This window comes from Chiloscyllium plagiosum, unplaced genomic scaffold (genome assembly GCF_037043375.1).
Source record: "Chiloscyllium plagiosum isolate Xiang-an unplaced genomic scaffold, Cpla_swu_hap1 HiC_scaffold_11, whole genome shotgun sequence".
Taxonomy (NCBI): Eukaryota; Metazoa; Chordata; class Chondrichthyes; order Orectolobiformes; family Hemiscylliidae; genus Chiloscyllium; species Chiloscyllium plagiosum.
Genome location: NW_028270149.1, coordinates 70,725,098 through 70,747,580, shown reverse-complemented (window position 1 = coordinate 70,747,580; position 22,483 = coordinate 70,725,098).

The following is a 22,483-nucleotide window of genomic DNA, read 5'->3' as shown; positions in this document are numbered from 1 at the left end:
TTTTTCTAATTCTTATGACACAGTCAGCCTGTTTTTTAAAAGAATAATAGTGCTGAAGATTTCATTAACAGCTTGACAATTCATTAAACCTCACCTGCCTTTCATGAGTCTTTACTTTTTTTTATAAAGCCATGATTCCCACACCAGGGGTTAAAGTCCTTATTACTGTGAAAATGGACTTTGTTTGAACCCAACATGAGTTATGTTGATGCATGCTGCATTCCTTTTTTCCTCTATCAGCAAAAATGAGATCTGTCAGAATTGGGAGTGGATTGCAGGATCTGGGTCTTGTCTGCCATTTTTGAATGTATTTGGAATCGCAATGAATCCTCATAAACCCAGTATGTTACGACAGCTGACAACTCAATAGAGCACAAAAGGAATGCTGCACTGTTGGAGAGCCTTTTGAACAGTTGAGTGATGACCTGTCTCTCTGCTTAGGTGGACAGAGAAGACTGCATGTCACGATTTGAAATCAAGTATGGAAGTTGTGTTCTGGGCCACAAACGAATGGCCTCCGCCAAACGAATGGGACTTTGCACTTGGTAAATTGGCAATATTTGTCCTGCAGGACAACAGTCACTGTACTTCAAAAGTTATTCAAGACTTGCTCTGTGCTTTGCATCCTGAAGATGTAATGCAGTAATATTAATGTAAGCACTTTCTTTTGCTTACACTGTGGCACAGCTTGCAATGGTGAAGACTGAAAGATTGAATGTTATACATGGGCTAGCCATACATGATCTACTTCCCTTTTCTTACAACCAGACTGACCTTACAATAAGAAGCTCACACCATTTCTCAATATGTTTCTGTTGCCTCTGAGCTTATTTTAACATACACCCTTGCACCCAGAGGTTTTATTGTTGGCACTGCTTTTCTCCATTAATAATCATTTTGTATCACAATCTATTTTAATACTTGAAAACTAATTCTTATATATTAACATGTTGTGTATTGACTGGGATCCGACAAAAAAAATGTAATGTCTTATGAAGCATTATCAAAACCTGCATGTTCGAGTGATTTATATTCTGTTGCAGAATATTTCCTCCTTGCTGTTTTTCACACAGACTGCAGCATTTTGTTCCACGCTCAGATTCTCTGACAAGACAGAGGCATATAATCTACTGCATGCTAATATAAACCTCCACTTTCAAATAGCAATTCATTGCATCTTTGTAATTCCACAATAGAAATGATATATTGAGCAATAAAGTTGAAGTTACAGATCTATGAATAGGCTACTGACTTGTTTATGGATTGTGCCATTTCTTAGCTCCTTTTTAAAACATGTGCAATGCAGCTCCAGGTCATTTAGGATTTTGTGAATAGGGTCTTTTGCTAATCTCAGGAATAGTGGTATGGAGGAGGAGATGGGGAGAGAAAATCAATAGCATTCAAGGATATCTGACCATAATCTGTAATCAACAAGTTGGGTAGCTAATGGGGTCTGTGCAAAAGCAAAAGTACTTCGTTGGGTCTAATGTGCTTTGGGATGGCCTGAGGTCAGAGTCATAAAATACAGAAACAGACCCATCAGCCCAACTTATCCATGCTGACCACATTTCCCAAACTAAACTTGTCCTATTTGCCTGCATTTGGCCCATATCCCTTTAAACCCTTCTTATTCATATACCTGTCTAAGTGTCATTTAAATGTTATAACTGCATCTATCACTTCCTCTGGCAGTTCATTCCACATGTGAACTTTCCTCGGGTCCCTTTCAAATATTTCTCTCACCTTAAAATTATTCCCTCTAGTTTTGAACTTCCCTATTCATCTTATCTATACTCCTCATGATTGTATAAACTTCTATAAGGTCACCCCACAACCTCCTACATGCCAGAGAAAAAAGTCCCAGCCTATCAAGTCACTCCTTATAACCCAAGTCCTCAGTCCCAGCAACATCCTGGTAAATCTTTTCTACACTCACTCCAATTTAATAATATCCTTCCTATAGCAGGGCAATGAGAATTGTACACAGTATTCCAAAAGTGGCCTCACCAATGTCCTGGACAACCTCAACGTGACATCCAATCTCCTCTACTTAATGATCTGAGCCACGAAGGCAAGCAAGATTTCTTAACCACCCTGTCTACCTGTGCTGCAACTTTCAAGGTACTGTGTACCTGACCCCCTAGGTCTTTCTGTTTGACAACACTACTCTGTGTCCTATCATTAACTGTGTTTGTCCTGCCCTTGTTTGTCCTACCAAAATGCAACACCTCGCATTTGTCTAAAATAAACATCCCACTGGCCCGAACGATCATGATCGCTTTGTACTCTGAGAAAAGATGCTTAAGAATTGCAAGATTTTACTTTTCTTTTGCCTAAAGAAAGTAGGAAGGAAGATTTAAAATATTGTATCTGTGTGGATACATTTAAAAAACAATTCTTGCTCCATGAGTTTCACAAGGGCCAGTGTTGATTACTCATTCTATTTGCCCCGGAAAAGTTGGTGAGCTTACTTCTTAAGCCAGCGTTACTCAAATTTTTGCAGTTTTGGAACCCAATTTAATCTTGAAAATAGCCACAACCTCTGGGAGAAGGGAATGGTTTTGGGTGAGGAGGCATGGTGACTGCAAAGGAGAGGTGCATGTGCAAAGAATGAGACCTGTGGAAGTGAAGACCTGTCTATTATAGCAGGATCACAATTGGTATAACTCAGTTAGCTATAATGCAACTCACCAGCACCATTCAAGGATAATGAGAAATCGACAATAAATACAAGCCTACTCAGTAACACCTGTATCCTGTGAATGAATATAAAAATGTCAGAGGTTCATGGCAGCTATTGGAGTCGGTATAGTGAAGATGCATTTATAACACCGATAGGTATGAAGTTTCAGGATTTGGTCCAGCAACAATAAGTTGGTATGTTTAATTAGGCAAATGGTGGAATTTCTCTAAAGTTGCTGTCATATGTCGTTCTAGGCTGTGGTTTGTGAAATGCTGCAGAAAAAGGTTGGTATTTTGCTGCCATGTAATTCACAGCAGTAAGTTAGTCAATGGGCTACCAATTAAGCAGACTGCTTTGTCCTGGATGAGATCAATCTTCTTTCATGTTGTAGCTGCATTCATCCAGGCAAACGAAAGGTATTCCATCAAACACTCGACATATTTCTTGAGGGTGATGGAAAGACTGTGGGGATTCAAGAAGTGAGACATTTGCTACAAAATACCACCCTCTGACCTGCTCCTACATCTTGGTAAACCTCACCAGTGGTTAAATTAATGAATTTGAATTTTGCCTACCTATTCCTTTTGTGGAATTAAATTTAAGGGTTATTTTTAAACCAAATAATTGATTTTAGAAAGTCGTGCATCGCAACTAAGTGCATGTTCAAAACTAAGAAAAATGACAAAATAATCTTATCAGAGCTGCAGTGCATCACTAAATCGGTTTATAAAAAGAGACGAGAAACATTACTTTGGTTTAATGTTATTTACCTAGATAGTGCCTGAGAAAATAGAAACTAATTTTGTCTGTTCTGTGTTGGAGATTTGCAAGTGATGAAATAGCAAAATGTGAAAAGGAGCAATTTTGTATTCATTGGTTTGTGTTTTGCCCCAGGTTGAAAGTAGACATTGCAAGAAATGTCAGGTGGAACAGTAGTTTTTTTTCTCTTGTTTTATGTGGATTAGCACAAATAATCAACTGAATTGGAAGCCCATGAGCCTCAATGTAAGTGATTCTCCAGTCTTCAAGCACCTCTGCCTTCAGCTTTCATCTGGAATGCTGAGGTTCCTGGATGATGACCTCTTATGACTTGCCCAGTTGGTTTGCCAATTTCCCTCACTGTTCAGTACTGAAAGGCTTTTGTGTTGCAGCAAGAAGGCTGGGACATTTGGATCCTTGGTAATAACAGAACAACAGCAGCTCTCATCCACCAATAAGATTGTACATTTGAGGAAGAACCAAAAGAAAGACTGAGAATGAAATAAAAGGAAATATAATGAAATAACAGAAGATATAATGAATAAGAAACAGATGAAACCTATGCTTGGATTCAGAGAGAGCTGGGAGAAACGAAGTAAAAAACAATATCTCTGACAAGTATCTACTACAATATACATAAGAGTAGGATTCTATAATTTAACTTGATCTCTTACTCGGCTAGAGAAGTTGAATGACATTGCAGAAACACAAACGTTTTCGTTAATAGCTTCCTTGCGCTTTTAAGTAAGAGCCCAATTTTGTATAATTGTGTTTAATGAATTTTTATTGCAGATAAGCATCAATTTGTCTCAATCCCTTATGGAGGCTACCAACAAGATTTCTTTGCAAAGCTATCAACGTGCAAGGTAACTCTCCTTCGTCACATTGTTGGATGATTTGCACATGAAGGTCGGAATGCACAATAATCTGAAAGGTAATTTGCCAGAAAATTCTGAATGCATCATTTGATGGAGAACAATTTCACAGCACAGCCTTGCTGCACTGTCTCTCCTATTGATGGACCACAAAACATCTGTAAAAGTCCACCATGATGACCTCTTTATATCACAATCCTGCCCATTAGCTCCCACGTTATAGTAAGCTGTGGTTCCCAATAGTCCAATTGGGGAGATAGAATCTGAATATAATGCGAGTGAATGTGGATCATAGAGCTTCTATTGCTTGTATTGTTTGAAAATATCTGAACTATTTTGTAATCTCTGCTTCATTCTTTGCTGAAAACAATATGTGCTAAAAATTAATTTCACTCCAAACATGAATAATCAAATAGAGAAAAGAGTTTAAGTTAAATAAAAATCACCATAATCAGTCAAAAATAGATTGATACTATCAATTGCTGGTTGTCCTATCACTGTTTCTTTATGAGATTTGGTACTTCAGGTTAGAGAATTACATCAAGAATTGGAAAACTAGAGCAAATGAGGTAGATAGTTGCCTGCTTGTGTAGCAAATTCTATGGATGACTTAAAATAGAGTTCTTTTAAAATAAAATGCAAGAATGAGAATCAAAAACAGAAGATTGTGGAACTATTCAGCAGATCAGTTAGCACCCTGTGGAGAGAACAGATGAAGTTAGAGTTACCAGGTGAGGGACTGTATTAAATCTTTCAAGGTTTCTATGTTTAATGTTTGATGTGCCTATTCCTTATCTGGCATTTGACCTATTGTGTACCATCTCAGTTTCAAAGAAGACATTGCATCAATCCTTAAATAAATCAATCTTAAGTCAATATTACCGGCTGTGTAAAATAAGCACGAGACTGTTAATTCTTTATCATTTAGCAAACTGAATTAAATAGTCAAAAATGATGAAATGGCACCAAAATTGAATTATATTTTAGCCAAAACAAGTCGACATCTAGGTTATGTAGGAGCTGTGAGGGAGCAGATCCTACGTCAAAACATTAATGACTTATCCCACTTTAGAAGTACCTTAATACTATTTTAATGAATATTTATTAACTTGAGTATTGAAAGTAGCATTCCAGTCAACTAGAACAATTTGTGACCTTTCCTCCACCTCTGGTGAGTGATACAAGATTTCAATTGAATTTTGTGCTCGATATAACTGCATTTTTTTTGTTAACTTTAATTTTTCAAAGCCTTGTGAAACTGAAAAACTGGGCATTTTTCTCAAGACTATCACTATCTACAGAAACTACAAAGACGTGTGTGTTACCTGACATGCCTGAATGAAACCTACAGTGGATATTTTGGAACATGTTTGATACATATTTCACCCATAAGATTACAATTGACTGGGCAGTAATTTTGAGAAAAGATCCATTTTGCATGATTTAATATTTCATAGTATGTAGTCCCTATTGGGAGATTGCAAAACATTTTATACAAATTGTTCACATTAAATATGCATTGAATTTTTTTTACATTGGTTCATTAAATAATAACACCTACTGTTATTTAACAAGCAGTTAACAAGTACAGTTTGTCCTGACCATTAGGCAGTTTTGACTGCCAGTTACCTGTACCTCTTTTTAGTTGCAAAATTTCTTTGTGCTGATAATCAAGCATAAACACTTGTTTATTAATCAATTCATGTTAACACATATGAAACTGCATAAAAGAGTGCTTTCAGGATGAACATTTGAATTAGTCAATTTTGGGGCTAGTGCAAAAGACAAACTTGAGTCAATTAGTAAAGAAATAGTAATGCAGCAAATAATGGGATGACAAGCCAACAAATTCCTTTGTCCTAATGGGCTCTACCTTCAAGTTTTTGAAGAGGTGGTGACAGAAATAATGGATACATTGGTTTTGATTGTCTTGAATGGTCCCTGTTTACTGGAAGGTATCAAATACACGTTTGCCAGTTCAGAAAGACGGTAAAGAGTATCCTGGGAACATAGCTCACTGAATCTATCACAGTAGTAATGAGAATGCTAAAATCCATTGTTAGGAATGTCAAATTGGGTATATGGAAGGGAAATTATATTTGACATACCTGTAAAAGTCTTATGTTTCAGGTTATAACCAGCAGGATGGATTAAGGAAACCAGTATATGCAAGTTGTAAAGGTTTCAGACTCCATGTTAACGTAGGTCCTCTCAAAGCGTAACATGCTGACTGACATATTATGCTAATATAATAATAATCACACAAAGAGAACTGGTAATTAAAACAATATGGGCCGTTTTATTTGAAGAAATCCAACTGTATTTAGCATTATTTAGAAGGCTAATTAACATGTCTGATCTCAAGGTCTCCTGGTCTCTTCTGCCAGAAAATCACTTGAGTATATATGTCACATCTTCTATGGAGACAAATCAGAGTTGTTCTGAAGAAGAGTCACTCCACCCAAAACATTAACTCGGATTTCTTTCCACAGATGCTGCCAGATCTACTGAAAATTTCCAGCAATTTCTGTTTTTGGTTCAGATTTCCAGCATCTACAATTCTTTTAGTTTTTTACAATGCATCCTGTCTGGCAACGTACAGCAGTTTTAAATAGTTCCTTTAAAGTTATGCTAAATCAAGAAGTAGGAAAGACTCTCCCTTTTGTTACAAACTCAGCTGCTGTGTGCTTTGAAGGTTTGGAAGGGTTTAAGCATTCTGATGGTGTTGGGATGTGAATCATTGTTTAGCAGGGTGGGTTAGGTTTTATTGGTGGGTCACTGCTGTTACTCACTAGAAACTAAATAGCAGGACAACATTGGGGTAAGAATCTAATAAGGATCTGGGTAAGTATCACACAACCGGAGAAGAAAAAAATTAGTGCAAGCACCTGACTCCAGTATCAGAGATATTTGGTGGGGCTTTGGCAGCACATTGAATGTTTAAGCATTCTGGGCAATAGCCATACATGTTCATGGATCTGGTTTTTCTAAAGGCCAACAATGGTACATGTAGCACACTTGAAGCTGTTTGAATTGGAATATCCAGCCCAGGATGTTTTTGAGAATAAGGGCTTTCATTCAGGAACGTTCTGCCACTTGCTTCACCTGCTGCTGTTTGCGTATATAATGTACGCAGCAAACTGTCCCAATATTTCTCAGGACTATAAGGATTATTCACCAACTTCAGTTCACGCTTTAGGAGATTCTTAATTTTAGAAAAGGTTCAAAACATACTCAGATTATCATCAGTTATTTAATCTGTATAATCTAATCAGAAGCACAATAGTTAATGCAGAAATAACCATGGAGAGCTATTATAAACTGTGAGCCACCCTCCCACCTCCTGTGATCACACTAGTAATTATAGCCATGGACCTTTCACAATCTGATAGGCGGTCAAACAAAGAAAACAGTAGGATCAGACATGTCCCTCTACTGTTTCCCCAGGTGTGCAACTTAATACAGTTTTGACTGGCAGTTAATTAGTTGTAGAAGCTTAAACCTGCTTCTGTCCCCATTATAGCTCCAGGTATATATGCTCACTTTCAAAAAAACACTTTTTAATTTCAAAGCTCTACCTTTGCTGTCATGGTTCCAGATAAAGATAGCAAGTACTTGATCATTCAGAAGTGAGACTGGAATGACTGGAATGATTTGTGACAGAGGATGTGAATAATGGATAATAAAATGTAGAGCAGTAATGCTGGCTTTCGTGGGTAGTGTTTTGATCCATTTACTTGCTTTAAAGAAGAAATATCAATTAATATTATTCCAATAGGTGACTACTAGTGCAGCAGCTTAGCTGTTATCAATTGCTACTAAGTCTCAACAAAGCAATGGAACTAGACGGCATTGACTGGGGCATTGGAAAAGATAACCACAAAAGCAGCCCTGCTGACCCTGCGAAGTCCTCCTTACTAACATTTGGGGGCTAGTGCCAAATTTGGGAGAGCTGTCTCACAGACTAATCAAACAATAGTCTGACATAGTCATAATCTTGGAATCAAACCTGATAGACTGTGTCCCAGACACCACTATCACCATCTCTGGGTTTGTCTTATCCCACTGGCAGGGCAGATCCAGCAGAGGTGGCAACGCAGTGGTATACAGTTTGAAGGGAGTTGCCTTGGGAGTCCTTAACATTGAATCCAGATCCCATGAAGTCCTGTGGCTTCAGGTAAAACATGGACAAGGAAGCCTCCTGCTGATTTCCATGTACTGTCCTCCCTCAGCGGATGAATCAGTACTCCGCCATGTTGAACAACGCTTAGAGTAAGCAGTGAGGATGGCAAGGGTACAACATGCACTCTGGACAGGGAATTTCAATGTCCACCCATGAAGAGTGGCTCCGCAGCAGTACTACAGATCGAGCTAGTCAGTTCAACATTCCTGATGAAGAGCTTATGCTCGGAACATCAACCCTCCTGCTTCTCGGATAGTATCAGTAAGTGTGATCACCGCACAGTATTTGTGGAGATGAAGCCCCTCTTTCACATTTTTGTGTGACATGATCATTGTGCTAAATGGGATGGACTCCGAACAGATCCAGCAACTCAAGACTGGGCATCCATGAGGCACTGTGGGCCATCAAGAGCAGCACAATTGTACTACTTCAGCATAATCTGTAACCTTATGGTCTGGCATATTTCCCACTCATCCATTGCCACCAAGCCATGGGAGCAGCACCTGGCATACCTGAAGATAAGGTGTAAACCTGGTGAAGCCATCAAACAGGATTACTTGCATACAAACCAGCATAAGCAGCAAGTGATAGACAGAGCTAATCGATCCCACAACCAATGGATCAGATCTAACCCCTGCAGTCCTACCACATCCAGTCATGAATGATGATTGAACAATTCACTGGAGGAGGAGGCACCACAATTATCCCCATCCTCAATGGAGAAAAGGCCCAGCACATCAGTGCAAAAGGTAAGGTAGAAGCCTTTACAGCAATCTTGGCATGCAGAAGTGCCGAGTGGATGATCCATCTCGGCCTGCTCCAGTGGTCCCTGGCATCACAGATGTCAGTCTTCAGCCAATTGGATCCACTCCACAAAATATCAAGAAATGGTTGGGGACATTGGATACCACAAAGGCTATGGCCTCTGATAGCATTCCAGCAATTGTATTAATGACTTGCTCTCCAGAACTTGCCACTCCCCTAGCCAAGCTGTTCCAGTACAGTTACAACATAAGCAACTAACAGATAATGTGGAAAATTGCCCAGGTACGTCCTACACATAAAAAGCAAAACAAATCCAACCTGGCCAACGACCGCATCATCAGTCTACTCTCGATCATCAGTAAAGTGATGGAAGGTGTCATCAACAGTGCTATCAAGTAGGACCTACTCAGCAATGACCTGCTCAGAATCATCCTTTTTGGGTTCCACCAGGGCCATTCAGCTCCTGATCTCATTACAGCCTTGGTTCAAACATGGACAAAAGAGATGAATTCCAGAGGTGAGGTTGAAGTGTCAGCCCTTGGCATCAAGGCTGTATTCAAGTAGATGTGGCGTCAAGGAGTCCTAGTAAAACTGGAATCAATAGGTATCACGGGACAAACTCTCTGGTGGTTGGAGTAATACCTGACACAAAGAAGATGGTCATGGTTGTTGGAGGTCAGTCATCTCAGCTCCAGGACATCTGTTCAGGAATTCCTCAGGGTAGTATCCTAGGTGCAACCATCTTCAGCTGCATCATCAATGACCTTCTTTCCAACTTAAGGTTAGAAGTGGATATATTTGGCAATGACTGCACAATGGTCAGCACCATTCATGACTCCTCAGATACTGAAGCAATCCGTGTTCAAATGCTACAAAATGTGGAAAATATCCATCCATGGGCTGACAAATGGCAAGCAACATTTGAGCCAACAAATAGAGTAATAGAGATGTACAGCATGGAAACAGACCCTTCGGTCCAACCTGTCCATGCTGACCAGATATCCCAACCCAGTCTAGTCCCACCTGCCAGCACCTGGCCCATACCCCTCTAAATCCTTCCTATTCATATACCCATCCAAATGCCTCTTAAATGTTGCAATTGTACCAGCCTCCACCACATCCTCTGACAGCTCATTCCATACATGTACCACCCTCTGCGTGAAAAAGTTGCCCCTTAAGTCTCTTTTATATCTTTCCCCTCTCACCCTAAACCTATGCCCTCTAGCTCTGGACTCCCTGACCCCAGGGAAAAGACTTTGTTTATTTATCCTATCCATGCCCCTCATAATTTTGTAAACCTGTATAAGGTCATCCCTCAGCCTCCAACGCTCCAGGGAAAACAGCCCCAGCCTGTTCAGCCTCTCCCTATAGCTCAAATCCTCCAACTCTGGCAACATGCTTGTAAATCTTTTCTGAACCCTTTCAAGTTTCACAACATCTTTCCGACAGGAAGGAGACCAGAATTGCATGCAATATTCCAACAGTGGCCTAACCAATGTCCTGTACAGCTGCAACATGACCTCCCAACACCTGTACTTAATACTCTGACCAATAAAGGAAAGCATACCAAACGCCTTCTTCACTATCCTATCTACCTGCAACTCCACTTTCAAGGAGCTATGAACCTGCACTCCAAGGTCTCTTTGTTCAGCAACACTCCCTCGGAACTTACCATTAAGTGTATAAGTCCTGTTAAGATTTGCTTTCCCAAAATGCAGCACCTCGCATTTATCTGAATTAAACTCCATCTGCCACTTCTCAGCCCATTGGCCCATCTGGTCCAGATCCTGTTGTAATCTGAGGTAACACTCTTCGCTGTCCACTACACCTCCATTTTTGGTGTCACCTGCAAACTTACTAACTGTACCTCTTATGCTCGCATCCCAATCATTTATGTAAATGACAAAAAGTAGAGGACCCAGTACCGATCCTTGTGGCACTCCACTGGTCACAGGCCTCCAGTCTGAAAAATAACCCTCCATCACCACCCTCTGTCTTCTACCTTTGAGCCAATTCTGTATCCAAATGGCTAGTTCTCCCTGTTTTCCATGAGATCAAACCTTGCTAATCAGTCTCCCATGGGGAACCTTGATGAACGCTTTACTGAAGTCCATATAGATCACATCTACTGCTCTTCCCTCATCAATCTTCTTTGTTACTTCTTCAAAAATATCAATCAAGTTTGTGAGACATGATTTCCCACGCACAAAGCCATGTTGACTATCCCAAATCAGTCCTTGCCTTTCCAAATACATGTACATCCTGTCCCTCAGGATTCCCTCCAACAACTTGCCCACCACTGAGGTCAGGCTCACCGGTCTATAGTTCCCTGGCTTGTCTTTACCCCCTTCTTAAACAGTGGCACCATGTTAGCCAACCTCCAGGCTCTGACCATCACAAATAAGGGACAATCGCTCCTTGACATTCAGTGGTGTTCCATCATTGAATCCCACATTATCAACATTCTGGTGATTATTATTGACCAGAAATTCAACAGGAATCACCACATGAACACAATGGCTACAAGACCAAGTTGGAACCTTAGAATGTTCTGGTGTGTAACTCATCTCCTAACTCCTCAACATCTGTCCACCATCTACAAGGCACAAGTCAGGAGTTGTGATGGAATATTCCCCATTTGCCCTAATGAGTGCAGCTCCAACAACGCTCAAGAAGCTTGACACCATTCAACACAAAGCAGCCCGCTTGATTGGCAGACATCCACAAGCATCCACACCCTCCACCACCGATGCTCAGTAGCAGCAGTATGTATTATCTATAAGATGTTCAGCAGAAATTCATCAAAGATCCTCAGACAGCACCTTTCAAACCCACGATCACTTCCATCTAGAAGGGCAAGGGCAGCAGATATATGAGAACACCATCACCTTCAACTTCCCATCCAAACCATTCACCAACCTGATTTGGAAATATATGGTTGTTCGTTCTCTTTCGCTGGGTCAAAATCCTGGAATTTCCTCCCTAATGGCATTGTGGGTCAACCCACTGTAGATGGACTGCAATGGTTCATGAAGTCAGCTCACAACCATGTACTCAAGGGCAACTAGGGGCAGGTAATAAATGCTGGACCAGCCAGCGATGCTCACTTCCCAGAAAAAAGGAATGCTTCTTTTTAGATTAGATTCCCTACAGTGTGGAAACAGGCCCTTAGACCCAACAAGTCCACACTGAACCTCTGAAGAGTAACCCACTCAAACCCTTCTCCCTCTGACTAATGCACATAACCCTATGGGCAATTTAGCATGGTCAATTCACCTGACCTGCACATCTTTGGACTGTGGGAGGAAACCAGACCACACCCACACAGACACGGGAAGAATGTGCAAACTCCACATTGACAGTCGCCCAAGGCTAGAATCAAACCCAGATCCCTGGCACTGTGATGCAGCAGTGCTAACCACTGAGCCACTGTGCCGCCCCTGTCATAGATGACTTCCTTTGTGACTGGGACAAAGGTGAACTATTCCCCCCCCCCATTGTTCTCAACTTGTTCACGAACTTTGAAAAGACTCACTATAACACCCCTTTCCTACATCTCTCCAATGTTGTCCAACTAGGTGGGATTGAACTCACCTGTGCATCCAATCAATTGCAGTCAGGCAATCACTTGTCTTAACTCCTCTTGGTCTCACAACATTACCTCAGGTATTACCCAAGTACGTATCTTTGTTGGCCTAATTCTACATTCCGGCATTGAGAATGTTGGAATCGTAGCCTTCACTTCTTGCCGATAATATGGAAGTTCTGGCCAAAGAGTCTGCAAAGCGATGTGATTAGGATGTGAATGGACAAAAAAATTGGCAGATGAAGGACAACTGTGGGAAAATGTAAGGTTTGTCACTTTGGTAGCAAGAGTAGAAAAGCAATGGAGTAAGACTACATGACACTGAGGTGCATAAGGATCTGGGTGCCATCATATATGATTCCAAAAGTTAGCATGTGAATGCAGCAGTAATGAAGATAAATGGAATATCGGCCTTTATTGTAAAAAGATGGAATAGTGAAGACTTGTTTTACAACTGTAGATGGTGTCAGTGAGATGACACCCTGCATACCAGGAAAATATTCTGATCTCCTTACTTTAGGAACAATACGTTTGCATTTTAGGCAATTCAGAGATAATTCACTAAATTGATCCCTAGGAAGAAAGGATTGTTTAATAAGTAAGTTGAACATGTTGGCCCTATACTCATTGGAGTTTAGCAGAATAGAACTGACTTATGGAAACATGTAAGATTCTGAAAAATCTTGATACGGTAAGTGCTGACAGAATATTTTCTTCTGTCAGGAATCCAGAAATATGGGTTACATTTTCAGAATACAAATGTTTCCATTTAAGATAGATGAGGAGGTCTTCCTTCTCTCAAGAATAATTAATCTTTAGAATTGTTTTTCCTAGTCAGCAATAATCATTGAATATATCCAAGATAGAATTAGACAGTTTTGTGATTGACAAGGAAGTTGATCATCAAGAAGGGCAGGCAGGAAGTAAGTTGAGGCCATAATCATTTTAGCTGTAATTTTATAGAATAGTGGAATATGTTAGATGGACTGACTTGCCTATTCCAGCTCCTATTTCTTACATTCTTAAACACAATACAAAAGAAAAGGAAAGTATTTTTTCACTTATGTCGTCCTTGAGGCTATCAGATGGACTATTTAATCAACGTTAACTTGGTACAACAATGGGAGATCTGGAAATGTTTGAGCAGAATCTAGTGGAAAACACATGGCTAACTTTATAGACTAACTCCATGATCAGAAGATACAGCAGATTGATAGCATTGATAAAGCAACTCAAGGAAGGAAATGGGAATGGTCAATAGACATATAAACAAATAGCCACAGAGACATGCCAGAAAAATAGAAATAAAGGGAATAAAGGGTCAATCTCCTTTAATGGAAATTATTTTCATGGTATCTCCTATTGTTTGATGTTTATATCACTTCTATCCATTAACAACCTACTTACGTGTTATCACTTTATAGCTGTTTTTATTGTGTATGTCTGTGTTTGTATGCTTCTTGTTCATATGCAATATCCTCCAGTTTAAAGGATCCATTTATGAAATATCCATTTCTCTGTTCTCTCCACAGGCATGGTCACTCAATCTGAATGTTTTTGTTTTAGTTGTATGCAGGAACAGAATTCGACCATTCAGTTAGAGTGTGGTTAATCCGCACCGTGACTTGTTTCTTATTTCAAGCATTTGCAATGCTCTTTTTCTTGGGGAAAAAGACGCCCACATTCGGTGAATGAATAAAAAAAGTGTAATTGCAGCAAAGCTAAGGTCCTCCTTTATTGTAATGAACTGCAGACCTGTTTCTTAAGGCCTGATTTCAGTTCATTGTCTTGCACAGTTTTTAAATGGACGTGTCTGATATTATATCAAGACATGGGGCAAACCTGATGTACTGATTATCTGCCACAATTAGATTGCTATATTTATGTTATCTCCTGTAAAATAGGATGAGATAGGGGTGATGCAGCACTGAAGAATTCAATGAACTTTTATTCCAGCACCTGGTGTTCCAGCACATGAGTATATTACAGTCACAGGCGTTAACGTGTTTGTGCTCAATCAAAGCAATTTGGATAGACTGTATCAAACTTCTGTCAACGTGTCTTGCTGCAGAAGAACAGAGCTCAGTAAGTGGAGACTGTGAAGACTCCTGTTGTCTCAAAATGTATGCAAATATTTTTATTGCACGAATTAGAAATTCTTTTGTTTTCAGAACTGCATGGTAGCTCTGAGGAATGTCAAATTCTAATACATTGTTTGTTTCTTTTTCTCTTAACAAAGACTGTACAGAACAGATTGAGAACCATTTGTATATTACAATAGTTTTTTTTATGAAGAAAGAAGATTTTTGTAATAAAGATAAGTGGAGGCTGTGAACTTTACAGCATTAAGTCACATGCCATGATTCAGTGACGACCTCAGGAGTATGTATCTTGAGACTTAACGTACTCTCGGTATCCAAAACTGCATGGCTTTCCCCTTTCCGTGAACAATGCTCACTTCTCAAAAATGCAGACACTTCTGAAATTCACATGTAGGAGCCGATGATATTGGAGAAGGTGACTGGGACGGAGTGGCAAAGTTGGCCTCATCGGGAGACATGGGACGTTTGTGATCATTGTCTTGGGGATGGGACCATTGTTGGCTGAGTACTGTCAGGAGGGGTGGGGTGAGCTGTGGCAGGATTGCCATTCTGATGGAATGGTTTGACCATCCAGCTGATTGGACTTTTCAGCAGGCTCTACACCTGATATGAAAAGTTTGAAGTAAATTGGGGTAGATATAGTGCAAATAGCTCATGTCTCCATGGCTCTGGCCGTCTGACACTACTTTCCAAGGAAATTGTGGAGATTAAAAGCCAAGAATTTAAAATTTAAACTTCTCGCATCAACATGTGGTTGCATAGAGTTTCCTCAGCTCTCAGATGCATTACAGCTTTACGTTTTGAGTGTTCACTGCTCCCTACACCAAAACCATCAACTGAGGTCCAATTTGTTCTTATAGTTTAATGGAAATGATTCCTTTTTTGGAGAAGAGCAGACATATTTGTCCCATGCCCTGGTTAAAACTTGTCCCTCAGTAAATTTAATGAAGAACAAAATAATCAATTTTTATCATGTCATCTTTGTGGGATCTTATTGTCTCTTCAATTTCATTAGAGTGACAATATTTGTCAAGCAGTTCACTGACTGTACAGTGCTGTAAGATGTGGTGAGTTGAGAGCTGTGAAAACCCTTTTCTTTCTTAATGCCAATAGAGATAAATTTTTCTTCAATTCACATCTTCTGAAGCCTCTTTATTTCCTGAAGAGACTAAATTGCGCTCACTTTATGCACAGTGGTCATCTTCATCCTGGACAGGATGGACTGGACAGTTTCAACAATATGGTTTTGTAAGCACACAGAGGATGAGAAATTAAATGTATCATTGAATTTCACATTCTTATTGTAACATTGCTGAAAAGGCTATGTTTCATTATTCTATTACAGCATGCAAGTAAGAGATGATTTTCTTTCCCCCTAGAAAGTGGCTGAAATAACATTTACTTTGGCGATTTTAGTTCCAAGGCTGGAGGGTCTAATTAAAACGAGGAGCTATTAACTGCTTTCAATATTTTCAACATGAATATTCTATTTTGTTTTAGAAAGGATTTGTGACATTGGCCCATTTAAATAAAAGACTGCTTTACTGAATGGGGAACAAGGATATCAGAAGTATTTCACTGACGCCAACTCAGTAACAGTAGATGAAATGTCCTGTCTCCACTGTGCCCTGGGACTTGGCCACAAAGACTAAATCCAGAAAGCAGATATCCATTAAGGGTAGGGTGTGAGTATATGAGACTGCCTTCCCAACTGTTACAATCTGAGACCAATGTCACTGAAATATTTGCTTTAGGATTGAGTATCCGAAGTCTGTCGCCTTATTCTCTTTTCCACCAAACAAAATTGACTGACAACATGATGTTTTGATGGTGGCTGAGGTATTCAAACCATGGGGTGTATATATAAACTTACATAATTTTTCTGTTTAGCGTTGGGATCTGGTGGGATTACATTTTGGCTGAGTTACCACTGATCTGACAAATAAGTCAGAAATATTGGATATATTCAAATTTTCCATTATAATTGTGGATTATATTTTATGAAAAATGTCTTTCAATTCCAGGGTTGCCGGTTTCCCTTCAGTACATTGGCCAGATGATTTATGTGCCAGGTGCACTGATGTTCTTAATACGCTATTTCAATTTTGGAAACATTAGCTAAGCTCAATCCTGCCTCAAACCTGAGACTATTTCTGCCTCAGAAATCCCATTTATTCTTTCCTGAAACAAAAGTCCGGAGATCCAATGTTTGATTCAGCTGATGATGTGGAGGTGCTGGTGTTGGACTGGGATGGTAAAATCATTTGTCATACAACACCAGGTTATATGCCAACAGGTTTATTTGAAATCACAAGCTTTCGGAGAACTGCGCCTTCATCAGGTGACTTCGAAAGTTGTGATTTCAAATAAATCTGTTGGACTATAATCTGGTGTCTTGTGACTTCTGATTCAGCAGAAGCCAGTAATCAAACATAGAAAAAAAATCACACCTGTGACCTTATGGTTTGTATAACTCTGCTAATCTTTGAGCAAATTTGCTACGTTTTCTAGAAAATCTGTTTTTAAAACCTTATTTCACTCTATTTAGCTTTGGAGATTTGCTTTGCACATTGTTCAATTAGAACATTACATGTATGTGCTTGGTCTCCAAGCTAATTAAAGAGGTTTTGGGGCATTAAAACTACATATTTCCTCTGGTCTAATGGCTGTGTTTAGTTCTATGTAGTCTCTATGATCTGGGATATATTTGAAGCAGCCCAATGTTGATTTGAACAGCACTACGAGGTTATACTATGTCACATGTACTGCTACATAAATCCTTTCCTCTTTATAGATGGTGGACAATATTCTGACAAATGAAAATGAAAACAATCAAGAAAAATATAAAAATAGACTGACTACATTAATTTCTCCAATTTCTATAATGTCCTTTGCAAATCTAGATTTGGCTCCAGGTAAAGGCTTCACAAATGTCGCTGTGATTTCATCCATGAGCTTTGCATTATTTATAATGCTCCTGGACTTGCAGTGGACACTAACTATAAACCAGTAGCAGCATTTCTGCCTCCACTCCCGAAGATTTGTTTTGATTACTCTGATCCTGGCTGCAATAAATGCAGCAAAATAGCATCAGCCAGCCAGACTAACATTTATTTTGAATGGAAATAAATTTTACTTTTTTTGATGTCAGTACAGATTGCTTCTCTCTTTGTCATGAATATCAATATGACAGATTTTCTTTTATTTTTGTTTATAATCTTCCCTGCAAAACATACACAGTCACTCTTGTTGTCAACACTTCAAAATAACATTTCACCATATGATACTGCAGAGGAAATCCCCTCATTAATCTGCCTGATTCTGGAAACTAGTCTTTTCTATTTGATTCTTGGGAGTCACATTATAGTATTGGAGCTCTAAAAATTATTTTTTGATTTTTGTCCCAGAATGGGATGAATTACTTTCCAATGCACAACTTTGGACGGATTATAAAGCTAGATAGACATATTGTATACATTAATCATAGAATGTGAACACTTTCTTGAAGACAATGCTTACAATTGCATTGGATGATACCTGAGAAGATGGTATTTTCCTAAACTCATCATTAAAAGCACCTAGAAATAGGCTGGTCACAAAAGTTCTCTCTCTCATTCTAAATAAGTTAATTTTGAGCATTGTTGAAGAGAAGCTTTTCATTTTGCACTTATCAGCTCAATTAAAAAAAATTCAGATTTAAGGAGAAAATCAAAATTCATACTGTATGAGAGAAGGGTATGTTTGGTTAAAAAGACAACTCTGATTGGTAGAAGCATTGCCATTGAGTTAATAACAATTGACAGTTAACTACCAGGATTTGATTAAATTTTAAATTAGGCAGATTGACTCTAACTGGTCAGGGCATTGCCTTGAGAAATGAATCAGTGAATGGCACCTATTCTGCTGAGTTGAAACAATGTAGTGTGTGGTTTGTTAATATTCTTATGTCTGCAAAGGTCGGGACCCTGTGGATTAATATATGTAACTTTCAGTACATGCAAATCAGCCACACTGCAAACTCAACTGACACTTCTAAATTAGTTGTCAGCACAATTCTTTACTCACTGTACATGACGTTGACAGCTAATTTAGGATTGTCAGCTGGGCTTGCTATGTGATGCACTTATGTGTACTGAAAACTACATTGATTGATATTAAAACACAAAGCCTTGTTCTTTCTAAACAGAGAGAACAAATACATGCGCTGCACCAGTTTCAACTCAACAAAATCAGGGACAGCCATTTACCAGTTTATTTCTGAAGGTAATGCCCTGACCACCCTTGAATCAACCTGCCTGTTTTAAAAACTGGTAAAGCCTCCCAGTTAGCTGCCAATTATCGTTAACATTCTCCATAGCAGTTCCTTTACTAATGAGAGTCCACTTGCCAATCAATCAACACCCTCCTCTCATATAATGTAGATGTTGTTTTGCCCCTTAAATTGGTATTTTTACAAGATGTGTGCATATAAATCTTTGATAAAATGTCTTTCAGTAATACTTAGATTTTATGCTCGCAAGCAACTATAAATGAAACTTTTGCAATCCCTTATTTTCTTGGGCAGATGTCCGGGAGGGTCACTTATTTTGAAGATGAAGACACTTGAAGCCAACGTAATTGTCCATCAAATACTCTGCTCAAGGGATTTCGTAATAATATAACAACCACAAAAATTTGAAAATTGATATTGGAGTTTATGCACCAAATACGTCATAAGGAAAGTATCACAGAGGCTGAAAATATTCAGTAGGTCACACAGCCTCTATGGATAGTGAAACAGAGTAAACATTTAAGATCCGTGACCTCTCCTGAGCATTTTGTGCTTTAATCTAACACTGCTGCCTGCACACTGAGATACTGATCTGGAGTGTTTTAGGCTATGGGTATCTGCAATTATACTGTCCCGGAGGTTGTTTACACCTTGTCTCTAAGTAAGGTGCTGTAACACTCAGATACTACACTACAAAGCTATATTTGAGAACCAACACTTTGTAGAGGTAAGTTAACAAGACCCCCTCATCATTTGTTCATTCAGGATTGGTGTCTTATCTCTTACTGATGTCAGAGTCATGTGATTATTTTGAAATAAATCTTACTATACCATGTCTGCCACTAGGTTTCTCCTGACTTGGTCTTTAATATTCCAGTAGTTTATTTCTGCTTACTTACATTGTCTTATAATCGCTAACGTCACAATTAATATCATTACTATAGTAATCTCCCCAGTATCCAGCACACACAGGAAATGTTGGGTGCCAGTTGCTGATTTTACCAATTGCATAAAAAATACTAGTAGCAGTTGGCAGAACTCATCTTGTGGCAGCCACAGATGAATGTGTGTTTTAAAATTGTGCAGCCTGGAAAATTCATGAATAGCAGTATACCTGTCCGTGATAAGCGATTCTGTTTTCATCCGTAATAAACCTTGAACTAACTTTAATAAAGCAGCAAACCCATTATTCCCTTCCAAATACAGTAAAGTTCCAATTATCCAGATCCCAAGTATGTCTGGAATTCTCATGCACCCGGTATTAGAGATTAAAAATGAATTCCAAATGCTCAGGATCTAGATAACAGGGACGTTACCATAATCAGCATTAACCCTTTTACCACCATCTCCCCCAACCTGCACAAAGTCTATCCCACGTTCTCTGATAATCATATTCAGTGTCTTGGCATGAGCAAGACCATTGCTTTCTTAATCCTCCTGAAGTTTGGCTATTACATGGTCTTGGTTGATCCAGTTGTCTAATGACTGTTGCTTTTTCCTTCCTGTGCCTTTACCAGACTTTCTGGCTGGGCAGTAGGGTTGACAGAAGTTTCTTCCTTGTGTCTAGAATTATTACTGTTTTTTGTTCTGCCCAAGTTGTTTTTATCTTCGCATGGTCTTGAAAGAATATATTTGGTTGTTTTCTAAAACTGTTATGTGTGTTTAATTCCTCCCTATTAACAATCCCAGTGATGAGTACCCATTATTCAATGGTATCTCTGTTAAGTTAAATTCCCATTTTAGATTCTCAAGCCAGTCTTGGCTGACTTCACAGTCTTGACTGCTCTTTCTGCGTCTCAGTTTGCCAAAGCATGGAGTGGCAAACCTGTTGCCGGCTTGCTACATACCTCCAAAGTGAACTTCCCGAAATTATCATTGACAAATTGACATCCATGTCCAAAATTAATTCCTCAGGAAGCCATGTGTCAAAAAGGCCATTTTCAATGCTCAGATCATTGAGTTTGCTATGGTTGAATGAGTCTTGTTATTTTGAATAAAACTAAATTCATTTTCTATTTAAAATCTAATAAAACCATTGCTAACCTTTCCCATGGCCTTTTCAGGAATCTTGTTGAAATCAATGGCTCTGTAGGTATAGCATGACACACATATGACTATCAAAATTTAACCATGAATATCGTTTAACATGCTTGGCCACCACACTAATTGGTCTGCTCTTGCTCTGCACGTCATAATACCAAGTGTTCCCTCGTTGGGGTTGCTGTAGAATTTTTATTATGTCTCACAGTTACTATGCTATACACCTTTAAGAGATATGCTCATGATATCATCACCGTTAAGATAGCACTCTCCAGCTGACTGGGGTGACTTGCAGCATGACATATTGAGGGAAGTGTGCAATAGTTTGCAACCAAATTGTTTAGTACTAGCCCAGACACAGCAGTGCCTGTGATTATAATACATGTAGATATCAGGAACTGGATTAAAAATCTATTGAATCTTTCAGTATTAACATTTGTTTCTATGTTACAGCAGCTATTATAAATATTTTTCACCAGATACAAATACTCTGTTAGAGATAAGTCCCCCCATCACCTCATTGAAAAATTGTGAGGACAGAACTGATCACACTGGCTAATAAAAGACATCCCGAACTTGTGAGGATGAGATAACCCTGGACTTCAAAATATTTGGAAGACTAATTAAAAACAAATTTATGTGAGTACAAATCTCCAAATTAACTGACCACAACGCAGATTTAAATCTCTTCTGATTTAAGTTTTAGCCTGCCTCCCAAAGTGAAAGTTCAAACTCAACCATGAAAAGATCCTTGTTTAACATTAGTTAAAATGGATGACAAAAGCTACATTCAGTTAAAACACTGAGCCCAACTGTTCGATAAATAAGGTATTTTGTGAAGGATTAAAAATGATTTTCTAGCTGAAGCTAGCTTCCCATTGTGCAGAGATTTTGTGATTCTTCCATTTTGACTCTTCAATTTGGCCAAAAGAGAAAGTTCTGTGATGCCATATCTCTTCCATTTGGCTTGACCCACCCTTGAGTAGCTGAAACTCCTTAGTACATGACTCTATTTCTTGAATAAAACACAGACCCCCAGATCCATCAATGCTCTCAAATGGTTATTGATGGATTCGATATGATCAGCAATCTTATGGGTCATGTATTATTCATCTTAAGCATGATGTATCTCCATTCAATGATCCTCCAAGAGAATACGATGTGCACATTCAGACGAAGGTACTACTGCTATGCTTGGAAAGAAAATGCCAATGTCCTTA